General features: G+C 40.1%; 8 non-coding genes across 8 annotated transcripts; all 8 read right to left on the reverse strand.

Moving 5' to 3' along the window:
* Positions 1-965: 965 nt before the first annotated feature.
* Positions 966-1,038, reverse strand: TRNAK-CUU. Its single transcript has one exon. It is a non-coding gene; the product is annotated as a tRNA-Lys (tRNA).
* Positions 1,039-1,128: 90 nt separating this feature from the next.
* TRNAW-CCA lies at positions 1,129-1,200 on the reverse strand. Its single transcript has one exon. It is a non-coding gene; the product is annotated as a tRNA-Trp (tRNA).
* A 1,560-nt stretch (positions 1,201-2,760) lies between these two features.
* On the reverse strand, positions 2,761-2,833 carry TRNAK-CUU. Its single transcript has one exon. It is a non-coding gene; the product is annotated as a tRNA-Lys (tRNA).
* Positions 2,834-2,923: 90 nt separating this feature from the next.
* TRNAW-CCA lies at positions 2,924-2,995 on the reverse strand. Its single transcript has one exon. It is a non-coding gene; the product is annotated as a tRNA-Trp (tRNA).
* Positions 2,996-4,140: 1,145 nt separating this feature from the next.
* TRNAK-UUU lies at positions 4,141-4,213 on the reverse strand. The gene has a single exon. It is a non-coding gene; the product is annotated as a tRNA-Lys (tRNA).
* A 90-nt stretch (positions 4,214-4,303) lies between these two features.
* On the reverse strand, positions 4,304-4,375 carry TRNAW-CCA. The gene has a single exon. It is a non-coding gene; the product is annotated as a tRNA-Trp (tRNA).
* A 1,208-nt stretch (positions 4,376-5,583) lies between these two features.
* On the reverse strand, positions 5,584-5,655 carry TRNAY-AUA. The gene has a single exon. It is a non-coding gene; the product is annotated as a tRNA-Tyr (tRNA).
* A 9,022-nt stretch (positions 5,656-14,677) lies between these two features.
* On the reverse strand, positions 14,678-14,749 carry TRNAW-CCA. Its single transcript has one exon. It is a non-coding gene; the product is annotated as a tRNA-Trp (tRNA).
* Positions 14,750-26,343: the final 11,594 nt, after the last annotated feature.

The raw sequence follows: 26,343 nt of genomic DNA on the forward strand, positions 1-26,343 counted from the left end.
AGCAAGTACTGAAATAATAGAAAAGACTAGGCCAACTCTCGTATAAATGCTATGTGATGTTTAACTCGTGATCATTGAAAGATTTAGCAACGATCACAGAAGAGGTAACAACGGTGTCAATGATATTCTCAGTCATTGGACTACCCATTAGCAAAGACTCATATTCTTATGGCAATTCAATTTTAATTGGAACATTTTATCAAACAAATAACCTACAAATTAATGTGAATCTTCTTCCAATCCCATTTATTCAAAGTGAGATTGAAATTGCAAGTAGTGTATCTAATTGCATGTGTGTCCTATTTTTATAGCTACACACAATATAATTCCAAAGTTTCTCAAGCATAATTGAACCCTAAATGATACAAGAGATCAAAGTATAGCATACTTGCAACCAATTTAACCATTGAGTTAATACTATTTGAGGTCATCCGAGAATAGTGGTTTTGTCACGTTTTGTCTTAAAATTTCGAATTGACCATCTGTGGTCCTTCGAATTTCAAATTTATCCATTCGTGGTCCAAATTTAACCACCCATGCTCCTTCAAGTTTTTAAATTTAATTTAACCAGTTGTGATCCTCTTGAAAAGACCATGGTTTGTTAAAATTTAATAGTTGATGGACCACAGGTGGTTAACTTGGACCACGAATGGTTAAATTTGAAAGTCAAAGAATCACATATTGTCAAATTAAAATTTTAGGACTAAATAAACGTGACAGAACCACTACACTCCAAGGACCTCAGATGGTATTAACTCTTAAAACATTTTTTAAAGTTATATGTAATGCTTTAATGGCGGTTTCTTAGTTGGTGTGTCTTTTTTTCTTTGGGTTCAATATTGATTTTTTGTGTGTGTCTCCCTCTCACTGATTCTACAAATGGTAGCCTAGTGGATATATGAAAAGGCCCACCGTATATTGGAGTGTAAATAAAGATAAATGATAGCCTAGTGGAAATATGAAAACGCCCACCGTGGGGCTCGAACCCACGACCACAAGGTTAAGAGCCTTGCGCTCTACCAACTGAGCTAGACGGACTGTTAAATTGTTATTTTGTAATAGTGTAATAATATTCTAAATTCCGGCGTTATGGTGAGGAAAAAGATAATCCGTGATGGATAGGGGAATTGAACCCGATGTGAATCGAACACGCAACCTTCTGATCTGGAGTCAGACGCGCTACCATTGTGCCACGAATCCACTATGAGGTGTAAATTTTAGTGGTATGTTTGTTTGGAAGTTTATTTTCGCATCAGATATCATTTTTAAAGAGTGGGCCAAAAGAAATGTCAAATACAAAGCAAATGAAGCATGGACAAGTTAATTAATCAGAAGCAGTTCTTACAAATTAACATAGGGATATAATGGAAGCAATCCAAGTAGCAAGTACTGAAATAATAGAAAAGACTAGGCCAACTCTCGTATAAATGCTATGTGATGTTTAACTCGTGATCATTGAAAGATTTAGCAACGATCACAGACCGCGTATAGACCGGGTCGTAGCCCGACCCTCAGAAATGGGCCCTCCCGTCGTACTCGACCGATGCCGGGCGGTGGTTTCTAGGGAACCCCGGACGGCGAGGTCGCCCCGCAGCACCTCCTGGACAATCGGCACGTCGGAGGGTCACAACCGGCAACCCGTAGGCGATTCCCGGGTGGAGAGGGAAAAGTCAGACCTTTAGCGCCGCGTGGCAGACATCGACACGGCGACAGGTAACACCCGGTGCATGCCCACCACGTGTCTAACATGCCGGAAGCCCGGCGTGACCCACCTTTCTGACCCTATAAATAGCGCATTAAATGCACCTTGAAAGGGACCTTTTTGGGGACGAGGCAAGACCGGACCTTCCCGACCCACATGAGAGATCCGAGCCTTGCTTACGACCGTACAAACATACTATACGGGAATTATCAATGATATTCCCAGTCATTGGACTACCCATTAGCAAAGACTCATATTCTTATGGCAATTCAATTTTAATTGGAACATTTTATCAAACAAATAACCTACAAATTAATGTGAATCTTCTTCCAATCCCATTTATTCAAAGTGAGATTGAAATTGCAAGTAGTGTATCTAATTGCATGTGTGTCCTATTTTTATAGCTACACACAATATAATTCCAAAGTTTCTCAAGCATAATTGAACCCTAAATGATACAAGAGATCAAAGTATAGCATACTTGCAACCAATTTAACCATTGAGTTAATACTATTTGAGGTCATCCGAGAATATTGGTTTTGTCACGTTTAGTCTTTAAATTTCGAATTGACCATCTGTGGTCCTTCGAATTTCAAATTTATCCATTCGTGGTCCAAATTTAACCACCCATGCTCCTTCGAGTTTTTAAATTTAATTTAACCAGTCGTGATCCTCTTGAAAAGACCATGGTTTGTTAAAATTTAATAGTTGATGTACCACAGGTGGTTAACTTGGACCACGAATGGTTAAATTTGAAAGTCAAAGAATCACATATTGTCAAATTAAAATTTTAGGACTAAATAAACATGACAGAACCACTATACTCCAAGGACCTCAGATGGTATTAACTCTTAAAACATTTTTAAAAGTTATATATAATCCTTTAATGGCGGTTTCTTAGTTGGTGTGTCTTTTTTTCTTTGGGTTCAATATTGATTTTTTGTGTGTGTCTCCCTCTCACTGATTCTACAAATGGTAGCCTAGTGGAAATATGAAAAGGCCCACCGTATATTGGAGTGTATATAAAGATAAATGATAGCCTAGTGGAAATATGAAAACGCCCAACATGGGGCTCGAACCCACGACCACAAGGTTAAGAGCCTTGCGCTCTACCAACTGAGCTAGACGGGCTGTTAAATTGTTGTTTTGTAATAGTGTAATAATATTCTAAATTCCGGCGTTATGGTGAGGAAAAAGATAATCCATGATGGATTGGGGAATTAAACCCGACGTGAATCGAACACGCAACCTTCTGGTCTGGAGTCAGACGCGCTACCATTGCGCCACGGATCCACTATGAGGTGTAAATTTTAGTGGTATGTTTGTGTGAAAGTTTATTTTCGCATCAGATATCATTTTTAAAGAGTGGGCCAAAAGAAATGTCAAATTGAAAGCAAATGAAGCATGGACAAGTTAATTAATCAGAAGCAGTTCTTACAAATTAACATTGGGATATAATGGAAGCAATCCAAGTAGCAAGTACTGAAATAATAGAAAAGACTAGGCCAACTCTCGTATAAATGCTATGTGATGTTTAACTCGTGATCATTGAAAGATTTTGCAACGATCACGGAAGAGGTAACAACGGTGTCAATGATATTCTCAGTCATTGGACTACCCGTTAGCAAAGACTCAAATTCTTATGGCAATTCAATTTTAATTGGAACATTTTATCAAACAAATAACCTACAAATTAATGTGAATCTTCATCCAATCCCATTTATTCAAAGTGAGATTGAAATTGCAAGTAGTGTATCTAATTGCATGTGTGTCCTATTTTTATAGCTACACACAATATAATTCCAAAGTTTCTCAAGCATAATTGAACCCTAAATGATACAAGAGATCAAAGTATAGCATACTTGCAACCAATTTAACCATTGAGTTAACACTATTTGAGGTCATCAGAGAATAGTGGTTTTGTCACGTTTAGTCTTAAAATTTCGAATTGACCATCTGTGGTCCTTCGAATTTCAAAATTAACCATTCGTGGTCCAAGTTAACCACCCATGCTCCTTCAAGTTTTTAAATTTAATTTAACCAGTCGTGATCCTCTTGAAAAGACCATGGTTTGTTAAAATTTAATAGTTGATGGACCACAGGTGGTTAACTTGGACCAAGAATGGTTAAATTTGAAAGTCAAAGAATCACATATTGTCAATTTAAAATTTTAGGACTAAATAAACGTGACAGAACCACTATACTCCAAGGACCTCAGATGGTATTAACTCTTAAAACATTTTTTAAAGTTATATATAATGCTTTAATGGCGGTTTCTTAGTTGGTGTGTCTTTTTTTCTTTGGGTTCAATATTGATTTTGTGTGTGTGTCTCCCTCTCACTGATTCTACAAATGGTAGCCTAGTGGAAATATGAAAAGGCCCACCGTATATTGGAGTGTAAATATAGACAAATGATAGCCTAGTGGAAATATGAAAACGCCCACCGTGGGGCTCGAACCCACGACCACAAGGTTAAAAGCCTTGCGCTCTACCAACTGAGCTAGACGGGCTGTTAAACTGTTATTTTGCAATAGTGTAATAATATTCTAAATTCCGGCGTTATGGTGAGGAAAAAGATAATCCGTGATGGATAGGGGAATTGAACCCGACGTGAATCGAACACGCAACCTTCTGATCTGGAGTCAGACGCGCTACCATTGCGCCACGAATCCACTATGAGGTGTAAATTTTAGTGGTATGTTTGTGTGGAAGTTTATTTTCGCATCAGATATCATTTTTAAAGAGTGGGCCAAAAGAAATGTCAAATAGAAAGCAAATGAAGCATGGACAAGTTAATAAATCAGAAGCACTTCTTACAAATTAACATAGGGATATAATGGAAGCAATCCAAGTAGCAAGTACTGAAATAATAGAAAAGACTAGGCCAACTCTCGTATAAATGCTATGTGATGTTTAACTCGTGATCATTGAAAGATTTAGCAACGATCACGGAAGAGGTAACAACGGTGTCAATGATATTCTCAGTCATTGGACTACCCATTAGCAAAGACTCATATTCTTATGGCAATTCAATTTTAATTGGAACAATTTATCAAACAAATAACCTACAAATTAATGTGAATCTTCTTCCAATCCCATTTATTCAAAGTGAGATTGAAATTGTAAGTAGTGTATCTAATTGCATGTATGTCCTATTTTTATAGCTACACACAATATAATTCCAAAGTTTCTCAAGCATAATTGAACCCTAAATGATACAAGAGATCAAAGTATAGCATACTTGCAACCAATTTAACCTTTGAGTTAATACTATTTGAGGTCATCCGAGTATAGTGGTTTTGTCACGTTTAGTCATAAAATTTCGAATTGACCATCTGTGGTCCTTCGAATTTCAAATTTAACCGTTCGTGGTCCAAGTTAACCACCCATGCTCCTTCAAGTTTTTAAATTTAATTTAACCAGTCGTGATCCTCTTGAAAAGACCATGGTTTGTTAAAATTTAATAGTCGATGGACCACAGGTGGTTAACTTGGACCACGAATGGTTAAATTTGAAAGTCAAAGAATCACATATTGTCAATTTAAAATTTTAGGACTAAATAAACGTGACAGAACCACTATACTCCAAGGACCTCAGATGGTATTAACTCTTAAAATATTTTTTAAAGTTATATATAATGCTTTAAAAATATGAAAAGGCCCACCGTATATTGGAGTGTAAATATAGACAAATGATAGCATAGTGGAAATATGAAAACGCCCACCATGGGGCTCGAACCCACGACCACAAGGTTAAGAGCCTTGCGCTCAACCAACTGAGTTAGACGGGCTGTTAAATTGTTATTTTGTAATAGTGTAATAATATTCTAAATTCCGGAGTTATGGTGAGGAAAAAGATAATCCGTGATGGATAGGGGAATTGAACCCGACGTTTATCGAACACGCAACCTTTTGATCTATAGTCAGACGCGCTACCATTGCGCCACGGATCCACTGTGAGGTGTAAATTTTGGTGGTATGTTTGTGTGAAAGTTTATTTTCACATCAGATATCATTTTTAAAGAGTGGGCCAAAAGAAATGTCAAATAGAAAGCAAGTGAAGCATGGACAAGTTAATTAATCAGAAGCAGTTCTCACAAATTAACATAGGGATATAATGTAAGCAATCCAAGTAGCAAGTAATGAAATAATAGAAAAGACTAGGCCAACTTCTATAAATGCTATGTGATGTTTAACTCGTGATCATTGAAAGATTTAGCAACGATCACGGAAGAGGTAACAAAGGTGTCAATGATATTCTCAGTCATTGGACTACCCAATAGCAAAGACTCATATTCTTATGGCAATTCAATATTAATTGGAACAATTTATCAAACAAATAACCTTCAAATTAATGTGAATCTTCTTCCATTCCCATTTATTCAAAGTGAGATTGAAATTGTAAGTAGTGTATCTAATTGCATGTGTGTCCTATTTTTATAGCTACACACAATATAATTCCAAAGTTTCTCAAGCATAATTGAACCCTAAATGATACAAGAGATCAAAGTATAGCATACTTTCAACAAATTTAACCGTTGAGTTAATACTATTTGAGGTCATCCGGGTATAGTGGTTTTGTCACGTTTAGTCTTAAACTTTCGAATTGACCATCTGTGGTCCTTCGACTTTCAAATTTAACCATTCGTGGTCCAAGTTAACCACCCATGCTCCTTCAAGTTTTTAAATTTAATTTAAATAGTCGTGATCCTCTTGAAAGGACCATGGTTTGTTAAAATTTAATAGTTGATGGACCACAGGGGGTTAATGTGACACCCCAAAAATCCACATTCAATCCATGTATTAATTGAGTAATTAATCCTATTTTATTTGAGGAACTAATTCCTAAAATCCTGATTTTTAATACTCAAGGACTAGTATTTGACTAGTCAACCTTAAAGTTGTGTTGTACCATGAGCTTTGAGGGGAGTTCCCTTGTTCCTTACACTTTCTAAAGGTTAGTAAGGGTATTCTTGTTTTTTCACCAAGAGTTAGTATTGTAACCTAACCTAGAAGACTTCTTCATTTCATTCCTTACAATTCTTAGAAATCAGCTCTACCTTCTCTCTAGAAAAGTAGTGTAGCTATTCTCCAATCCAAGTTAAGACCCTTGTCAAGATTTCAAGTTTTGCTTCCAAGATTCAACCTTTCACCTATTTGGGCATGTAGGAGGGTAAGATGTAAGTTTATCTTGTCTTTTTGGTTCCATCTTAGTTGTCTTTTTCTTAAAGTTAGGATCTTTATGATCTTTTGGTTTGATCTTGAAGTGGGTTTGGAAAGTAAGCCTTGTGGGGAGCTTGTTGTGGTGTAAAGTGAAGTCTTTTGGTCTATAAGAGGTAACCCATGCTCTACAAAACCTATTTTGCTTACCTAACTGTGATTTCTTGGATTCTACTTATGTTTTGATACGAAATGTAAGGGTTTATGCATTTGTCTTGTGATATTGCATATCTAGAGCTTGTGTTTAGGGTTCCTTTGTGCCATTGCTTGGCATTTTCCATGGTTCAAGTCAGTTTGTTGTATTGGGTGAGATTTGGCATGTTTTGGACTTGAATTTGTGTTTGGAGAAGAAAATCCCCGAAGGGATTTGTTGTGGAACAAGAGTGTTCCCGCGGGCGGAACGGCGGGCGGGGCACCACCCGCCGGCCTACCCGCGGGTACATGGCTGTAACACCCCGTGTTACGACCCCTAAGATCAATTAAATCATTTAATCAATTACGCAAAAGAAAGAATTAAATCACAATAATTAATTAGGAAGGCCCACCATAGTCCACGGGCCCTTATCCCTAAACCCGATCCTTAGTCCCAAAAGAAATAGAACTAGCAAGCCCATAATATTAGTTCCTAACTAGGACTTCTAAATATATAAATAGAGGACTTAAGAGGCACCTAGAAATCCCCCCACCACAGGAATAACGCCCACCACCCCAAAGAGCTCCAAGAACCCCCCTAGAAGAAATCAAGAAAGCAAGAAAGCTTAAAGAAAGACCCTTCATAGCCAAGGAATTAATTAAGGCTAAGAGGTAACCCATGTCTCAACAAAACCGATTTTTATAGTTATGATTTCCCCCGTAGGATTTTCCCATATTATTGTGTATTGATGTTTTATGATATTATTATTGATGATGGATGGGATAATTCCATGGGTGATCTTGATATTGGGAGATTCTTGATAACTATGGTGTTCTTAACGATTACATGGGGTTCTTGATGATTATATGGTGTTCTTGATAATTGTATGACTTTCTTGATGCTTATGTGTTATTTATACTGAATCTTGTAATTAGAAGGCGAACCGTATTCTTGTTGATATAAAAGTAATTAGAACCCTAGGTTATCTCGTGGAATTCGTAAGGTATTATTCTTGGTATATTGGGTGGGATTTCACATGACTGGGGGTTTATTAGGTCTAGAAAAGCATGATAGGTTATGTGCCGTTTGATTCTTGATTTTGATCCGTTAAATCGTCTACGTGTGTTGTCAATTGCGTTTAAAAGTGTCTAAGCATGGTCTCGGGTTCCACGAAGGTTCCCGGGGCGTTTTTGGTGTTAATGAGTCAGTGGGGGGTAGGTGGGGGTAGGGGACCCGCCACCTACCCGCGGTCAAAGGAAGGCAGTTCCGGCAGTGGGTAGCCGGCGGGCGGGCAGCTGCCCGCCGGCGACCCGCTGCCCGGAACAGTGTTACCGGCGGACAGCCGGCGGGTGGCCCCCCCACCCACCGGCTACCCGCTGGAAATTCCCACACTTGGGACCCCGACTTCCCCGTTTGATGTTCCCCCGACCCCCGTGGTGTCCCAACGGATTCCGTTTATCGTGCCTATGTCTAGTTTGATGTTTCAGGTACCGTTCGTAGGTTGTATGAGTCTTATATGTTGCATGCTAGTTGAATTGGTATCCCGCTGACCTAGGTGAAAGGAGTATGAACCCCTTAGGACTATTCTTTGTATGTGAAGGATCACGCATAAGTTTTGTTATACGTTTTCTCCCCCTTCCCAATGTGTTAATGTGGGTTGCATGTGCTTGCTATGTGTTATGTGTGCATGTAACCCCGATTTAGTTGAGATCAATCGGGCTATACGGGCAGTCGGGTGGGCTGAGAACCATACCGGCTGTTAACCAGGCTGGTAGAGACCGGTCAGGTATATAAATATTATATAGGACTAAGTTCCACTATACGGGCAGTCGGATGGGCTGAGAACCATACCGGCTATTAACCAGGCTGGTAAAGACCGGTCAGGTATATAAATACTATATAGGACAAAGGTCCACTATACGGGCAGTTGAATGGGTTGAGAACCATCCCCACTGTTAACCAGGCTGGTAGAGACCGGTCAGGTATATAAATATTATATAGAACTGCGATTCATTAGTCGGTTGCGATCGGCTCCTCCGTAAGGTGAGACGGGGCAGGGTGCTGCGGGGCCGTGTCAGAGCTATATGCGCCGACCTTCATGTATGGGCATGCGATTGGTCCTGTGGCGCCAACAAAGTGTGCTATGTGATGAGATATGGATGAGTGTGTTTATGATTATATTGGGGGATGTGACTATGGGATCTATGCTGGGGATTGGTTACATTGGGTTATGATTATTAATTGTGCTCAGCTCTATCTGTCTTGCCTGTGGAGGATTGTATACGCCTGTTATAATTGTTGCTTGTGTCTAGCCTTATCTGTCGAGTCATCCCCGGTTTTAAAAGCTAGAGTCTCATAGGATATATCTTAATGCTTTAAAATGGTTTTCGTATATCTATATATATCTCTATAAGTATTGTATTTCAACGCGTTGGAGTGGGTTACCAGCATCTCTCGCTGAAAAAGCCCCTCGGAATCCGCACCCCGGAGTGGAGCAATGCCGATTACACCGTTATCGGAGGTAAAGCACTTGAACCCAACCAATTCTCTCCGGAATTGGTTGATATGCTTAAACGTCAAGGGCTCTTAGATACTTACCTCGCCATCAAAGGGGATACATACCCCGACTTGGTGAAAGAATTCTACCAACACCTTGTGGCCACCAAACGGGGTGACAAAGTAGAAATCACCACCAAGGTCCGTGGCAAGGAAATTATGCTTTCCGAAGGACGTTTGACCAAGCTCTTGAAATTGACCACCACGGGTGTGTCCAACTATGACCGCAAGGGGTGGATTGATACCCAAACCACGGGGTACAAGGACTACCTCGGGTACCTAATCGGAAAGGAGGACGGGTTCACCTCGGCCTCTCGACCAAACCGAAAGTGGCTATCGGCGGAGCAAAAGATATTGGTTATGATTGTAACCGATAGCCTCTTGCCCACCAATAACAAAAGCAAGGATGTGGGAAGCTTGGAGTGCACCTTTGCTTACCTCCTGAAACATAAAATCAAGTTCAACCTGCCGGCACTCATGCTAAAGCACATAGAATTCTGCAAGTCAAACAACCGGCTTAGCCTACCCTACGTGATGATCCTAAGTTGGATCATGGAGAAAAAGGGGGTAGACCTAAGCCACACCGAGGTCAAGACCGCAAATGGCATGGTTTTTAACGCCCAGAACCTCCGCCACAACGACATCTACTACACCGAAGGGGGACATTACCTCACCCTCGAAGAAATTTGCCAAAAACCCGAGGAAGAGCGAAGGGAATTGGTCGACCGGTTGGACATCTCCAACAAAAAGCTCAAACGAGCTATGCAAGACTGCGGGGGTTTAGAGGGACATGAGGACCAGGAGGAGGAAGACGAACCCAACCCATCGATCCAACCACGATCAAGAGGGAACCCAAGGGAGCAAAACGAGGGCTCAATCAATGAACGCATACTCGCACAGCTCAACCGGCAAAACCAAATCATGGAGGAAGGGTTCTCATCCTTGATCCGTACGACACGCGCACTAGATCAGAGGGTGGCAGCCATCGAGGCCACCTTGGGCTCTCGCGGGGCGTCCAGCTCAGGAGCAGGAGACCGAGGTAGACCTAAAACCCTTCTATCACAACCCCACTAGAAATCCAGTCTACCCCAGCTAAGGCAAAACGTGGGGCCACATTCCCAGCCGGGAGGCCAAGATGCGGGATGCCTGGGGGTGAAAGAGTGGATTAACACACCGGGCTTCGGGGACGAAGCCCCTCATAAGGGGGGGGGGGGGGGAGAGTGTAACACCCCGTGTTACGACCCCTAAGATCAATTAAATCATTTAATCAATTACCCAAAAGAAAGAATTAAATCACAATAATTAATTATGAAGGCCCACCATAGTCCATGGGCCCTTTTCCCTAAACCCAATCCTTAGTCCCAAAAGAAATAGAACTAGCAAGCCCATAATATTAGTTCCTAACTAGGACTTCTAAATATATAAATAGGGGACTTAAGAGGCACCTAGAAATCCCCCCACCACAGGAATAATGCCCACCACCCCAAAGAGCTCCAAGAACCCCCCTAGAAGAAATCAAGAAAGCAAGAAAGCTTAAAGAAAGACCCTTCATAGCCAAGGAATTAATTAAGGCTAAGAAGTAACCCATGTCTCAACAAAACCTATTTTTATAGTTATGATTTACCCCGTAGGATTTTCCAATATTATTGTGTATTGATGTTTTATGATATTATTATTGATGATGGATGGGATAATTCCATGGGTGATCTTGATATTGGGAGATTCTTCATAACTATGGTGTTCTTAACATTTACATGGGGTTCTTGATGATTATATGGTGTTCTTGATAATTGTATGACGTTCTTGATGCTTATGTGTTATTTATACCGAATCTTGTAATTAGAAGGCAAACCGTATTCTTGTTGATATAAAAGTAATTAGAACCCTAGGTTATCTCGTGGAATTCGTATGGTATTATTCTTGGTATATTGGGTGGGATTTCACATGACTGGGGGTTTATTAGGTCTAGAAAATCATGATAGGTTATGTGCCGTTTCATTCTTGATTTTGATCCGTTAAATCGTCTACGTGTGTTGTCAATTGCGTTTAAAAGTGTCTAAGCATGGTCTCGGGTTCCACGAAGGTTCCCTGGGCGTTTTTGGTGTTAATGAGTCAGTGGGGGGTAGGTGGGGGTAGGGGACCCGCCACCAACCCGCGGTCAAAGGAAGGCAGTTCCGGCAGCGGGTAGCCGGCGGGCGGGCAGCTGCCCGCCGGCGACCCGCTGCCCGGAACAGTGTTACCGGCGGGTGGCCCCCCCACCCACCAGCTACCCGCTGGAAATTCCCACACTTGGGACCCCGACTTCCCCGTTTGATGTTCCCCCGACCCCTGTGGTGTCCCAACGGACTCCGTCTATCGTGCTTATGTCTAGTTTGATGTTTCGGGTACCGTTCGTAGGTTGTATGAGTCTTATATATTGCATGCTAGTTGAATTGGTATCCCGCTGACCTAGGTGAAAGGAGTATGAACCCCTTAGGACTATTCTTAGTATGTGAAGGATCACGCATAAGTTTTGTTATACGTTTTCTCCCCCTTCCCAATGTGTTAATGTGGGTTGCATGTTCTTGCTATGTGTTATGTGTGCATGTAACCCCGATTTGGTTGAGATCAATCGGGCTATACGGGCAGTCGGGTGGGCTGAGAACCATACCGGCTGTTAACCAGGCTGGTAGAGACCGGTCAGGTATATAAATATTATATAGGACTAAGTTCCACTATACGGGCAGTCGGATGGGCTGAGAACCATACCGGCTGTTAACCAGGCTGGTAAAGACCGGTCAGGTATATAAATACTATATAGGATAAAGGTCTACTATACATGCAGTTGAATGGGTTGACAACCATCCCCACTGTTAACCAGGCTGGTAGAGACCGGTCAGGTATATAAATATTATATAGAACTGCGGTTCATTAGTCGGTTGCGATCAGCTCCTCCGTAAGGTGAGACGGGGCAGGGTGCTGCGGGGCCGTGTCAGAGCTATATGCGCCGACCTTCATGTATGGGCATGCGATTGGTTCTGTGGCGCCAACAAAGTGTGCTATGTGATGAGATATGGATGAGTGTGTTTATGATTATATTGGGGGATGTGACTATGGGATCTATGCTGGGGATTGGTTACATTGGGTTATGATTATTAATTGTTCTCAGCTCTATCTGTCTTGCCTGTGGAGGATTGTATACGCCTGTTATAACTGTTGCTTGTGTCTAGCCTTATCTGTCGAGTCATCCCCGGTTTTAAAAGCTAGAGTCTCATAGGATATATCTTCATGCTTTAAAATGGTTTTCGTATATCTATATATATATCTATAAGTATTGTATTTCAACGCGTTGTAGTGGGTTACCTGCATCTCTCGCTGAACAGATATATTTGGCTTTCAGGCACAGACGAGTAGTTCACTGGAGCGCGCTAGAAGCTTGGACGTAGCTTAGATAGTTTTCCCTTTCGGCCTGCGTGCCATGATTTAGTACTGATACTATTTGAGGATATTAGTCAGTTAGCCTATGCACCTGAGTTCTCTAGCTTAGGTGTGGCATAGCACCCCATACTCTTGTACTATGTTTTGGGATTCAACGAGATTTGACCTTTATTTTATAAGTTTTAAATATCCTGAAAATCTGGGGTGTTACAATGGCCTTGTGGGATGATGTTCCCGCGGGCAGAACCACGGGTGGGGCACTACCCGTGGGTCCACCCGCGGGTACATGGTGGTGTTTGCTCGGGATTTGTTCCCCGTGATCCGTTTGACTTGGTATTTGGTCTTTTGACTTCCCGTTGTTCTTTTGTGGAACTATTTGAGTGTCTTCTTGATGTTTCGTATGTCTAGAACTATATGGTAGGTACCCGTGTAGGACTTTGGTGTCTTGAATCGTGCTAAGTGTTCAACATTGTGTTTCGTTGGACCAAGAGGTGTCTTGTGTGTTCCTCTGAACTATCTTGAGTTTCTCCGCTGATAAGCATGCTAGTTTATTGTCTTAATGCTAGCGTGTGTGTGGTTTGTACCTTCCGTTTGGTTGATGATGACTTGTGTTATTCATCGTTGTCGTTGTTGGGTTGTGACCCGTTCCTTGATTGAGTATGTTTCATACCTTCATTGTGATCTGTTGTTTGACTCTTGTTGAGTTGTGGTTAACCTTTGCGGTTTGGGATGTGTTCCCGTGTTATCTTTGTGAGTGATGAGTCTTGTGTTGATTGTTGATCTTGGCTTTTGACTTATATACTTATGTATTCCGTTTCGAAAATGGTTTTACAACTTATATCTATCTATGTATGATACTTAACGGTATTGGTGGGTTACTAGCATTATCGCTGACCGGGGCGTCGTCCCAATGTCTATCTTTGTATCTTTCAGGTGATGTTTAGACGAGTGCGATGTCTAGTGCCTGGTAGCTTAGCACCTTTATCCATGTTTTGTGTCCTGTGTGCCAATGTAGTGGTAGACTGATGTTTTTGGGATAGATGTTTACACTTGCAGATTGTTTGCCGTAGCGTTTGCCGTGGCGTGACACCCCGTTGGATTTTTTTATCCAGTTCTCGTTTTATCTTCCGCTGTGCTAGTTTTGTTGTCTAATCTGCATGTGTTAAGGCTTTTTATCTAGCTTGTTTGGGGGGTGTTACAGTTAACTTGGACCATGAATGGTTAAATTTGAAAGTCGAAGAATCACATATTGTCAATATGAAAGTTTAGGACTAATTAAACGTCGCAAAACCACTATACTCCGAGGACCTCAGACGGTATTAACTCTTAAAATATTTTTTTAAAGTTATATATAATGCTTTAATGGCGGTTTCTTAGTTGGTGTGTCTTTTTTTCTTCGGGTTCAATATTGATTTTGTGTGTGTGTCTCCCTCTCACTCATTCTGTATATTGGAGTGTAAATAATGTAATATAGACAAATGGTAGCCTAGTGGAAATATGAAAACACCCACGACCACAAGGTTAAGAGCCTTGCACTCTACAAACTGAGCTAGACGGGCTGTTAAACTGTTATCTTGTAATAGTTCAATAATACTCTAAATTCCGACGTTGTGGTGAGGAAAAAGATAATCCATGATGGATAGGGGAATTGAACCCGACGTGAATCGAACACGCAACCTACTGATCTGGAGTCAGACGCTCTACCATTGCGCCACAGATCCGCTGTGAAGTGTGAATTTTAGTGGTAATTTTATGTGAAAGTTTATTTTGACATCAGATATCGTTATTAAAGAGTGGGCCAAAAGAAATGTCAAATAGAAAGCAAGTGAAGCATGGACAAGTTAATTATTCAGAAGTAGTTCTCACAAATTAACATAGGGATATAATGGAAGCAATCCAAGTAGCAAGTAATGAAATAATAGAAAAGACTGGGCCAACTCTTCTATAAATGCAATGTGATGTTTAACTCGTGATCATTGAAAGATTTAGCAACGATCACGGAAGAGTTAACAAAGGTGTCAATGATATTCTCAGTCATTGGACTACCCATTCGCAAAGACTCATATTTTTATGGCAATTCAATTTTAATTGGAACAATTTATCAAAAAAATAACCTACAAATTTATTTGAATCTTCTTCCAATCCCATTTATTCAAAGTGAGATTGAAATTGTAAGTAGTGTATCTAATTGCAAGTGTGTCCTATTTTTATAGCTACACACAATATAATTCCAAAGTTTCTCAAGCATAATTGAACCCTAAATTATACAAGAGATCAAAGTATAGCATACATGCAACAAATTTAACCATTGAGTTAATACTATTTGAGATCATCCGAGTATAGTGGTTTCGTCACGTTTCTTCTCAAACTTTCGAATTGACCATCTGTGGTCCTTCGACTTTCAAATTTAATCATTCGTGGTCCAAGTTAACCACCCATGCTCCTTCAAGTTTTTAAATTTGATTTAACCAGTCGTGATCCTCTTGAAAGGACCATGGTGGGTTAAAATTTAATAGTTGAAGGACCACAGGTGGTTAACTTGGTCCACGAACTTTCGAATTTAATCATTCGTGGTCCAAGTTAACCACCCATGCTCCTTCACGTTTTTAAATTTGATTTAACCAGTCGTGATCCTCTTGAAAGGACCATGGTGGGTTAAAATTTAATAGTTGAAGGACCACAGGTGGTTAACTTGGTCCACGAATGGTTAAATTTGAATGTCGAAGAATCACATATTGTCAATTTGAAAGTTTAAGACTAATTAAACGTGGCAAAATCACTGTACTTCGAGGACCTCAGATGGTATTAACTCTTAAAACATTTTTTAAAGTTATATATAATGCTTTAATGGCGGTTTCTTAGTTGGTGTGTCTTTTTTTCTTTGGGTTCAATATTCATTTGGTGTGTGTGTCTCCCTCACACTGATTCTGATTTTGTATATTAGAGTGTAACTAATGTAATATAAACAAATGGTAGCCTAGTAGAAATATGAAAACGCGGGCTCGAACCCATGACCACAAGGTTAAGAGCCTTGCGCTCTACCAACTGAGGTAGACGGGCTGGTAAATTGGTTTTTTTGTAACAGTGTAATAATATTCTAAATTCCGGCGTTTCGGTGAGGAAAAAGATAATCCGTGATGGATAAGGTGTTAGAATAATAATAATTATTATTATTATTCTATGGTTCATTATAATTTATTGTGGCTCATAATTAAATATTTATTTATACTTTAATAATGAAGATAATCTTGTGATTGGCCAATTAAGAAGATAAGATTGCAGTTTCAACTGCATATCATCAGGTTTATGTTGATGGAACGTAATATTATTTATATTTCATTCTGAGACTCTGGTCCTCTCCCCAACCTCTCTAAAAACTAAAACTCTCTTCATCAGGGAATTAGATTAAGTGAATGTTAAAGGTCTGGAGGGAGAAACCAAGATTCTAACTCAAGCAACTACGGGAAAACAATGGAGCCAGGTATGTTCCCAGAACGCTATTTAAATACAGTATGTGAAAGGCATGTGTTCTGAAGATCTTATGTTTTAGGATTAACTTACATGTGGTATCATGAGCCAAGTTGTATAACATATGTTTTTCCATATATTATGATGAACAAGCATTAAGAAATTGCATGAATAAATTGATTTATCTTACTGTTGTACGCAAATATATGGATATATTCATCTCACTGTTGATAGCATCTCACTACGTACACTAAATGATAAATCTCTACAGTGCTGCAAATATATATATATATATATATATATATATTTCTGGCATTATTGGTCTGCGTATAATGTGTATATGTATTTCGTACCTGTGAACCGTATAGTGCTGCGTATATTGTGTAAGCCATAAATGCTAATTCTGCAGTACTGCATATATGTATTCAAGTTTTTCGTATGTGTATGATAGTATGAATTAGATATGTTTAAAGTATTAAACACATGAATGGCTGCAATTCCAATCTATTTGTGTTATTTAATATGCAAATTGCTAATAGTGTTACTGTATGTATATATATACTTATTAGAATTGCTAAGAGCATAATATATACTCATCATGCAGTGATGTTATTATATTAGAATTCTTATTATGTAAGAATTAGATTATGTATCTCTTACAAACTGTTGATTTTGTATTGCATATGTATGTATGCACTGGTCACATCCTAATACGTGGTATTTGTCTTGTGAGTCAAACCATGCAGTAAACTTTTGTAATTCGGTGGATGTTTTCATGTATCAGATGCTTCCAGTCATATCTAATTTGTTTACAGTATCAGTTACTGCATATGCTTTCACAATTATTTGTGTTTATCGCTTCCGCTATATTACTCCATATTAATTTGTATAATTAGTGATAATTATGTATGTGGATATCTTATGATATTAATTATTATATTATATCCACTTAACTTGGTATCTAATTATGATTAATTTGTTAGTCACCAAAGTGGCCAAATTATAAAGTTTTAATAGATATCAAATTCAAATAAAATTCAATTACCCATGATTATGTGATGCTTATAATAGATGACATGATTTTTTTTCTATAGTACTGGGTAAATTGAAGTTTAATAATTTTGAAATATTTTAGAGTCGCCCAAAGGTGATCAATTATTTCATAATTATAAACATAATAGTGGTTAATTATTTATATTTGATTGAGTTGTTTAGCATATCCAAAGATAGCAAACAAGTCTATTCATAATATATTTAATGGCCAATTATATGATTTTTTTTTTAAGCATCGGATTATGTTTAAAGTTATATGTTGTTGGATCACCCAAAGGAGACCTTCAATATACTTAATTGTTTATGATTATGTTGATTAAATCTGTTTATCTGTTTATGTATTGAAATATAATTAATGTTTGAGTATTTTATATTCATTGCATCATCGAGTTGTGTTTCAATTCATTCGCAAGTTGCGTCTATTTTTAAGTATAATGGGCTGAATTTTGCTGAGTGGCATGAACAAACTAAACTAGAAAATCTTTTTGCTGAAACTCTTTTAACCCTGCATCATTGTATTGGAACTAAACAAAGTTTAGTGGATGAACGATCAGCTTACTTGTGGCATAAATGTTTGGGTCACATATCTAATGAAAGGATTCAAAGACTTGTAAAGAACGAAATCCTTCCTGAATTGGATTTTACTGATCTCGGTATTTGTGTGGATTGTATTAAAGGAAAACATTCAAACCACATAAATAAAAATGTAGCCACAAGAAGCACACAGCTCCTTGAAATTATACACACTGATATATGTGGACCTTTTAATGTCCCAACCTTCGGAAAAGAAAAATATTTCATCACATTTATTGATGATTTTTCATGTTATGGTTATGTCTATTTGTTGCATGAAAAGTCTCAATCAATAAATGCCTTAGAGGTATTTGTGGATGAGGTTGAAAGACAATTGGACAAAAAGGTAAAAATTATAAGATCCGATAGGGGTGGTGAATATTATGGAAGGTATACTGAAAATGGACAATGCCCAGGTCCATTTGCTAAATTTCTTGAAAAACGTGGCATTTGTGCTCAATACGCAATGCCCGGTACGCCACAACAAAATGGCGTTGCAGAAAGGCGTAATCGTACATTGATGGAAATGGTTAGGAGTATGATGAGTTATTCTTCTTTACCCTTATCATTGTGGACATATGCTTTAAAAACCGCTGCCTATTTATTAAACAGGGTTCCTAGTAAGGCAGTTTCAAAAACACCATTTGAACTGTGGACAGGAAGGAAACCTGGTTTAAGGCACCTTCATGTTTGGGGATGCCCAGCGGAGATACGCATTTATAATCCACATGAAAAGAAACTGGACTCAAGAACAACTAGTGGGTTTTTCATTGGTTATCCAGATAAATCTAAAGGGTATAGATTCTACTGTCCTAGCCATACTACTAGAATTGTTGAGACTGGAAATGCCAAGTTCATTGAGAATGATAACCTAAGTGGGAGCGTTGAACCACGAAAAGTGGAACTTAAAGAAGTTACAGTGCAAGATTCTCTGATATCTTCTTCTCAAATTGTTGTTCATGTGCGACAAATTACTGTACCTGGAGTTACTCAAATTGCTCATCCTGCAACGGTTGAACAATTTAGTCACTTGCCTGAACAACAAATTAATGATCAAGAGATTCAGCGATGAAGTCAGTCAGTAATAACAGATCATAGAGATGTTTAAAGAAAAGATAACAGCACAAAGCCAAAGACACAGAATGTTTACCCAGTTCGATACAGTGTGTATCTACGTCTAGGGGACGATCACATAGGCGTCCAATCCACTAAATTATAATCCAATGTACAAAGGTAGATATACAATAATCTTACCCAAGTGCCCCACATAAGGTACATACCCAGTCTACACAGGTTTAGTGGATTGTTGAAGGTGGAGAGCCATGCATACAGAAGTCCAATGAAATCCCTTCACTTGGAGAGCCAACTCTGATGCAGTCCACTTCAATGACGCTCTTTACAGTTGTTCCCACAACAGTGTGATCACAATGTCCTTTCGTTTAAGCAGCAGTGATTCTTCTCAAGTTTGTCATCTTAATCACCATGAACATGTTGTATTGAGAAGAGGCAAGATAATCAAAGATCTGATCTCATAAAACTAATGTGGAGTGTTTCTTCTCTCTAAAGGCGTAACCCTAATTCACTTCGAATGAGGATACTTATAGATCCGTCGATAGAACACTCCTTCCATAGATGTCTTTGATTGTAGATGGTAGGACAATATTTGAAGAATGTAATCTTAAAGATTCGGTCCATACCTTTCCAAAGCAGATACGCTGATCTTCTTTCCAAATCTGTCTTTTGTAAAACCGCGTACAACTTTTTAGAAATCAGATAGGATATCAAAAACAAAACAGACCCAATATTCGATTACATAGTAGAGATAAAAACACAGCATACATGTCATGCTGGATAAAAAACAAAGACAAGAAACATTCTTCAAACTTCAAACAAAAGATGCCATCACAGTCAATCGCCAAGATGCCATCACAGTCAATCGCACAACCTGGGCCAGAAGGTACACAAACACAAATAACTCCCCCTGAGTTCATACTCCCCCTTTTTGCCAAAAGAGAGCCAAAGCCAGGTCAAGTGTTGGAGGGAGTCTCACTGTCAGACTTCACAGGATCAACAGCAGTGGCCTCAGTCAGGCTTAAACGAAGAAGAACAGTAGCCAATTCCGTGCGAGCCCCTGTTAGCTGTTTAGCAATTATGCCATGAACTGTCTCGAGCTCAGAGAATCTCTCCTTCAATTGGATAGAGAGTTGAAGATCTCATGCATGTGGTGAGTCCTCCGACACTGTATCAGTCTCAGGATTGGAGGGGGCAGTCACCGGTGTAACATCGCATATATGATCTCCAGTCAATAGACGCTGGTCAACCGTGTAGAGAAGGGTCGGATTGATTACCTCACTCGCCATAGGCTCAAGGCCGTGAGATGTAAGAATTCCAAAGATCGAATTAGGAAAGGGCAGCCGTACCTTTTGTTCTCTCGGGTGAATCAGAGTGAGAATATGATAATAGATCCACGACCCAAGATCAAAGGACATCTTGGTTCCAATTCTGAATAAGAAACTGGCCAGTTGCTTGCCGATAGTGTGGAAATGCGCCGAAGGGAGCCAGTTATGCAAAGCAAGACGATGAAGAATCACATACTTGGAGGTGAGCTGAGAGCTATGTAGAGTATCCTTATCACCAGTAGGCCATCTGTCAGCTTTTCCACCAGTGATCATTTTGGCCACTGCATCCAGTCAGTGATAGCCATAGTACTCTTGGACTCCTTGCAGGCCATAGTACTCGTTAATCATGTCAGGGCCAAACACATACCATTTCCCATGAATGAAAATCTACATTGGACGCACTCCAGACAAATTGTCCATCTCATCATTGAGATTACAGTAAAATTCGTAGGTGAGCAGCTTTGAATAAGGACAGATGGCAGTGACAGTCTTCAACAAACCCACTTCTCTTAGCAAAGGCAGAACATCACAGACTGAATTCACCTGGTTTTCATCAACAGATCTTTGGACAATCAAATCTCTTCTGACCATGGTGGACCACTTGGCTTGAGTAGTAGGGGAAACAAACTGAGGTCTGTAAATGGATGTGTCAGGGATTTCAATAGCTTGAACCTCAGGTGTAATGCTCCGACCTATGGCACGGGTAGCAGGTTTCACTTTTCGGGTGGAAGATGTGGGGACAACAGTTGGTTGAGCAGCAACAGAACCCTTTTACTTAACAGAAGACCGTAGAGTCTTAAACACTTGTTGAACAGGAAGATTGGTCTCAGGTTTTGCAGGCTCACTAGACTTCCTTTTCTTCTCTGGTTGATCTACATCAGCAGTGTCTTCACCAGATTCAACCACAACCATCACAGGAACATTCATTCTTTTCGACCTTCTTGTCTCCTTGGATGGGGAGTGGACAGGAGACACAGAGTGACTAGAATCAGACATATGAGCAGATGAACCACCAAGGAGATTAGTGACCTCTCGTATTTTGAATGTGGTGGAATCAGGATGAGCAGTAGCCTCAACAGTTGGAACCTGAAGCGTAGGAGCTTGGGTGCCATAGACTTCAGCCAGTATTTCTTCATCTTCACTCGAGGATTCAGATGGGTGAATCACTTGGTATGGTTGTGGAATGGAAGCAGAAGGTAAACCAGCAAAGTGTTGCACATGTTCCAGGCTTTCACCTAATGATGTGGAAGTGTAGACTGGGATTCCACCCTTTTTCTCAGACTTATGGGGGCTTGAGAGATTAACAGGCTCAACATGAGCAGGTAAAACAGAAAAGTCATCAGCAGGTACAGCAGAAGAAATTTCTTTAGGATCATAAGCAATCACAACAGGGGACAGATCAATATTATCAGTAGAGAACACAACCAGACTAAGATTGTTAGACTCATCAATCGGTTTGTCTTCCTCTACAGACGCATTAAGAGACTCACTATTCAAGGGATCAGACTTCACAACAGGTAAGCAAGGAGGATCAACAGATACAGATGATTTCTCAAAGACTAATCAGGCACATTCTCAGAATCAACAGGAACAATAGATGGGGCAGCATTAGACACTAGATCCTCAGGTTTATCAGGTGAAATTTCAATAGGGCAGTCAGAGGAATTTGACCTGTTTCGCAGAATCTCAATACGATGTCTGGCTTCATTCTCAGCAGCCAGAAGATACAGGGGTTGAGCAATTTCTCGACGACGGGAGATTTCTTCAGACTCAAGGGCTCTTTGAGCAAAGTAATGGAGGAACGCCCCAGCGCGATTTCCATCTGAGGGCTCTGGAATAGACGCCGGATTAATGTCATCACCTGCTTCGGAGGCCAACAACAATTGTTCACTGGTGTCATCGTCGGACCAGTCGGCATAAAACTCTGGATAATCTGACAGTACAGTGACAATGATTTCATCGCGGAGAAGGGGATCAAACTTCAATTTTTTCTTCATAGCCAACAGAAGCAAGGTTTTGACATGTTTGGTGGCTGTTTCTTGTGAATGAACCTTTCTTCTAAGCTTGATGATCATATTACGAACTGCATCATCCATTGATGAGAGATTCGAGAAGACGAAGAAGTAAACCCTTGATAGGAGATCAAAGAGAATACAGTCTGTGTGCAGAGATAGTCTCTTGTTTGTTCTCTCAAGTCTTACTCGATACTCGATTATAAACCCAAGGGAGAAAAACCCCAATAAATGCAGCTAGTCAGAATACATGCAGAGCTTATGTGATTGACGCAACGGTATACGTCCTTTTTAGGCAAGGTACGGATGCTAGGCATATTTCAAATTTGAAAAAGCCTAATCACTTTTATGGTAATTTAGGTTAAGATATTTTCTTAACAAAAAAAAAAAAAGAAAAAAAGAATGGAGTTTTAAAAGGAAGTCAAAACTGAAATTTGACCAGTATACGTAAACTTTGTACTCTCCTTCTGAGTGATGATCTGCCCCAGTAGTCAATTCTGCAGATTCCCAGAGCAGATCTGAGAATCTCAAACCGGTTTGCATCTAGGGGCTTAGTCAGGATATCGGCCAACTGTTTCTCAGTTTGAATATATTCCAACTCAATCTCCTTTGATTCTACCAGGTCTCTGATGTAGTGATGTCTTATATCAATATGCTTCGTTCTGGAGTGTTGAACTGGATTCTTTGAAATATTGATAGCACTGACATTGTCACAATAGAGTCCCATAATTCCTTGAGTGAGACCATAATCTAATAACATCTGCTTCATCCATACTAGCTGAGTACAGCATCCACCAGCAGCTATGTATTCTGCTTTTGCAGTACTTAAGGAAATTGAGTTCTGTTTCTTACTCAGTCACGACACCAAGTTTTACCAAAAAAGAAGCATCCTCCAGATGTACTCTTACGGTCATCAATGTTCCCTGCCCAATCAGCATCACAGTATGCAATTAGACTTAGTTCACTGTCCTTGGAATACCATAGACCATACTGAATCGTTCCTTTTACATATTTATGAATACGTTTGGCAGCTATAATGTGTGATTCCTTTGGATCAGATTGATACCTTGCACATATTCCAACACTAAACATTATGTCTGGTCGACTAGCCGTCAGGTGTAACAGACTTCCTATCAGGCTTCGGTAAACTGTGATATCCACTAATACACCTGTCTCATCTTTGGATACTTTTGTGGAGGTGGAGATCGGTGTCCTGGATGGTTTACATGATTCCAAATCAAACTTCTTGACTAAATTCTTAGCATACTTTTCTTGTGAGATAAAGTACCCTTCAGACCTTTGCTTAACTTGCAGTCCTAGGAAGTATGTCTGTAACACCTCGAAATTTTTAAACTTTTGATGCTTATATAATAAAGGTAAATTCTCATTAAATCCCAAAACATAATATAAAGAGTACGGGGTGTTATGCCACACCTGAGCTAGAGAACTCAGGTGCACAGGCTAACTAACTAATATCCTCAATAATGTAAATGTATAAGCATGGCACGCGGGCCGAAACGGAAACCATCTACTTCTACGCTTAAAGACTCTAGCGCGCTCCAGTGTCTACTCCTCTGTGCCTGAAAGCCAAATATATCTATTCAGCGAGAGATGCTGGTAACCCACTCCAACGCGTTGAAATACAATACATATAGATATATACATAGATATACGAAAAATCATTTCGAAGCATGAAGATATATCCTAAGAGACTCTAGCTTTCAAAACAAGGAATAGACTCGATAGATGGGGATAAGCACAGCCAACAGTCATACTCAAGCATATACAATTCACAAGCGTAGGGAACAGACTCAACAGATAAGGATAAGCACAGTCAATAATCATAACCAAGCATATACAGTTCACTAGCATGTATCCTATGGTCACGCTTTCATAATATTCATAACATCAAACCATCCATATCTCATCACATAGCACACTTTGATAGCGCCACAGGACCAATCGCATACCCATACATGAGGGTCAGCGCATATAGCTCTGACACGGCCCCGCAGCACCCTGCCCCGTATCGCAACACGGAGGGGTCGATCGCAACCGACCGATGAACCGCAGCTCATCATAATGTTTGATCGCAACCAAACAGTGGACCGCAGCCCAAGAGTAGTCATCTAACCAAAGCCAGGAATATGAACCGCAGCTCATGAAAAACGTTTGATCGCAACCAAACGGTGGACCGTAGCCCGAGAGTGTAAATCTGACCGCAGCCAGCTTCTGAACCGCAGCTCAGGAATAACCCATTCGATCGCAACCGAATTGGGGTATCATGCACACATAACACATAGCAAGGACATGCTGCCCACATTAGCACATTGGGAAGGGGGAGAAATCGTATAACGAAACCTATGCGTGGTCATCCACATACTAAGAATAATCCTAAGGGGATCATACTTCCTTCACCTGGGTCAACGGGATACCAATTCAACTAACATGCAATATATAAGACTCGTTTATCCTATGAACGGTACCCGAAACATCAACTAGACATAGGCACGATAGACGGAGTCCGTTGGGACGCCACGAGGGTGAGGGGTCACCCGCCGGTGAGGGGAATTGAACCCGATGTGAATCAAACACGCAACCTTCTGATCTGGAGTCAGACGCGCTACCATTAAGCCACGGATGCGCTGTGAGGTGTAAATTTTAGTGGTAAGTTTGTGTGAAAGTTTATTTTCACATCAGATATCGTTTTTAAAGAGTGGGCCAAAAGAAATGTCAAATAGAAAGCAAGTGAAGCATGGACAAGTTAATTAATCAGAAGCAGTTCTCACAAATTAACATAGGAATATAATGGAAGCAATCCAAGTAGCAAGTACTGAAATATTAGAAAAGACTAGGCCAACTCTTCTATAAATGCAATGTGATGTTTACGGAAGAGGTAACAAAGGTTTCAATGATATTCTCAGTCATTGGACTACCCATTAGCAAAGACTCATATTCTTATGGCAATTCAATTTTAATTGGAACAATTTATCAAACAGATGAAGTTACGGTAAGATGATTGAATTGATTGCAACTGTTACACTAAGAGTCCTAATAAAAGAGGACTCTTAAAGAGCTCCTAAACTATAGGCTATGTACAAGCAAGACTAAGCACAGCCACATAATTATATTAAGACTCTAACACTCTCCCTCAAGCACAAGGTAGATGGGAAGCAACATTGAGCTTGTCCCGAAGCGCTGCAAAGCGTGGACCCGAAAGGGGCTTCGTGAAGATCTCCGCAAGCTGGACTTTGGTGGACACAAAATTGACTCAAAACTCGCTAGAGGTAACCTTGTCCCAAACAAAATGGAAGTCGATCTCTACGTGTTTTGTGCGTGCATGGAACACCGGATTAGCACACAAGCAGGTGGCACCGAGATTGTCACACCATAGCGTGGGTGGTACCCCGGAGTGCAGACCAAGTTCACGTAGAAGAGGGGAAACCCACGTGACTTCTGTAGCAACATCATCGAGACCCTTGTATTCTGCCTCAGTTGACGAACGCACCACCGTCCGTTGCTTGTGCGAGACCCAAGAGACGAGGTTGGTCCCAAGAAAAACTGCATACCCACTGGTAGACTTGCGATCTACTGGACAGCCCGCCCAGTCTGATTCCGAGTAGGCGTGGATATCTGCTGAGGACGAGGCAGTCAAGCGGAGCCTGTAACACCCCAAAATTTTGAAACTTTTGAAGCTTATATAATAAAGGTGAAATCTCATTAATTCTCAAAACATAATACGAAGAGTACGGGGTGTTATGCCACACCTGAGCTAGAGAACTCAGGTGCACAGGCTAACTGACTATGCCC

This window comes from Ipomoea nil, unplaced genomic scaffold (assembly GCF_001879475.1).
Source record: "Ipomoea nil cultivar Tokyo-kokei standard unplaced genomic scaffold, Asagao_1.1 scaffold2280, whole genome shotgun sequence".
Lineage (NCBI taxonomy): Eukaryota > Viridiplantae > Streptophyta > Magnoliopsida > Solanales > Convolvulaceae > Ipomoea > Ipomoea nil.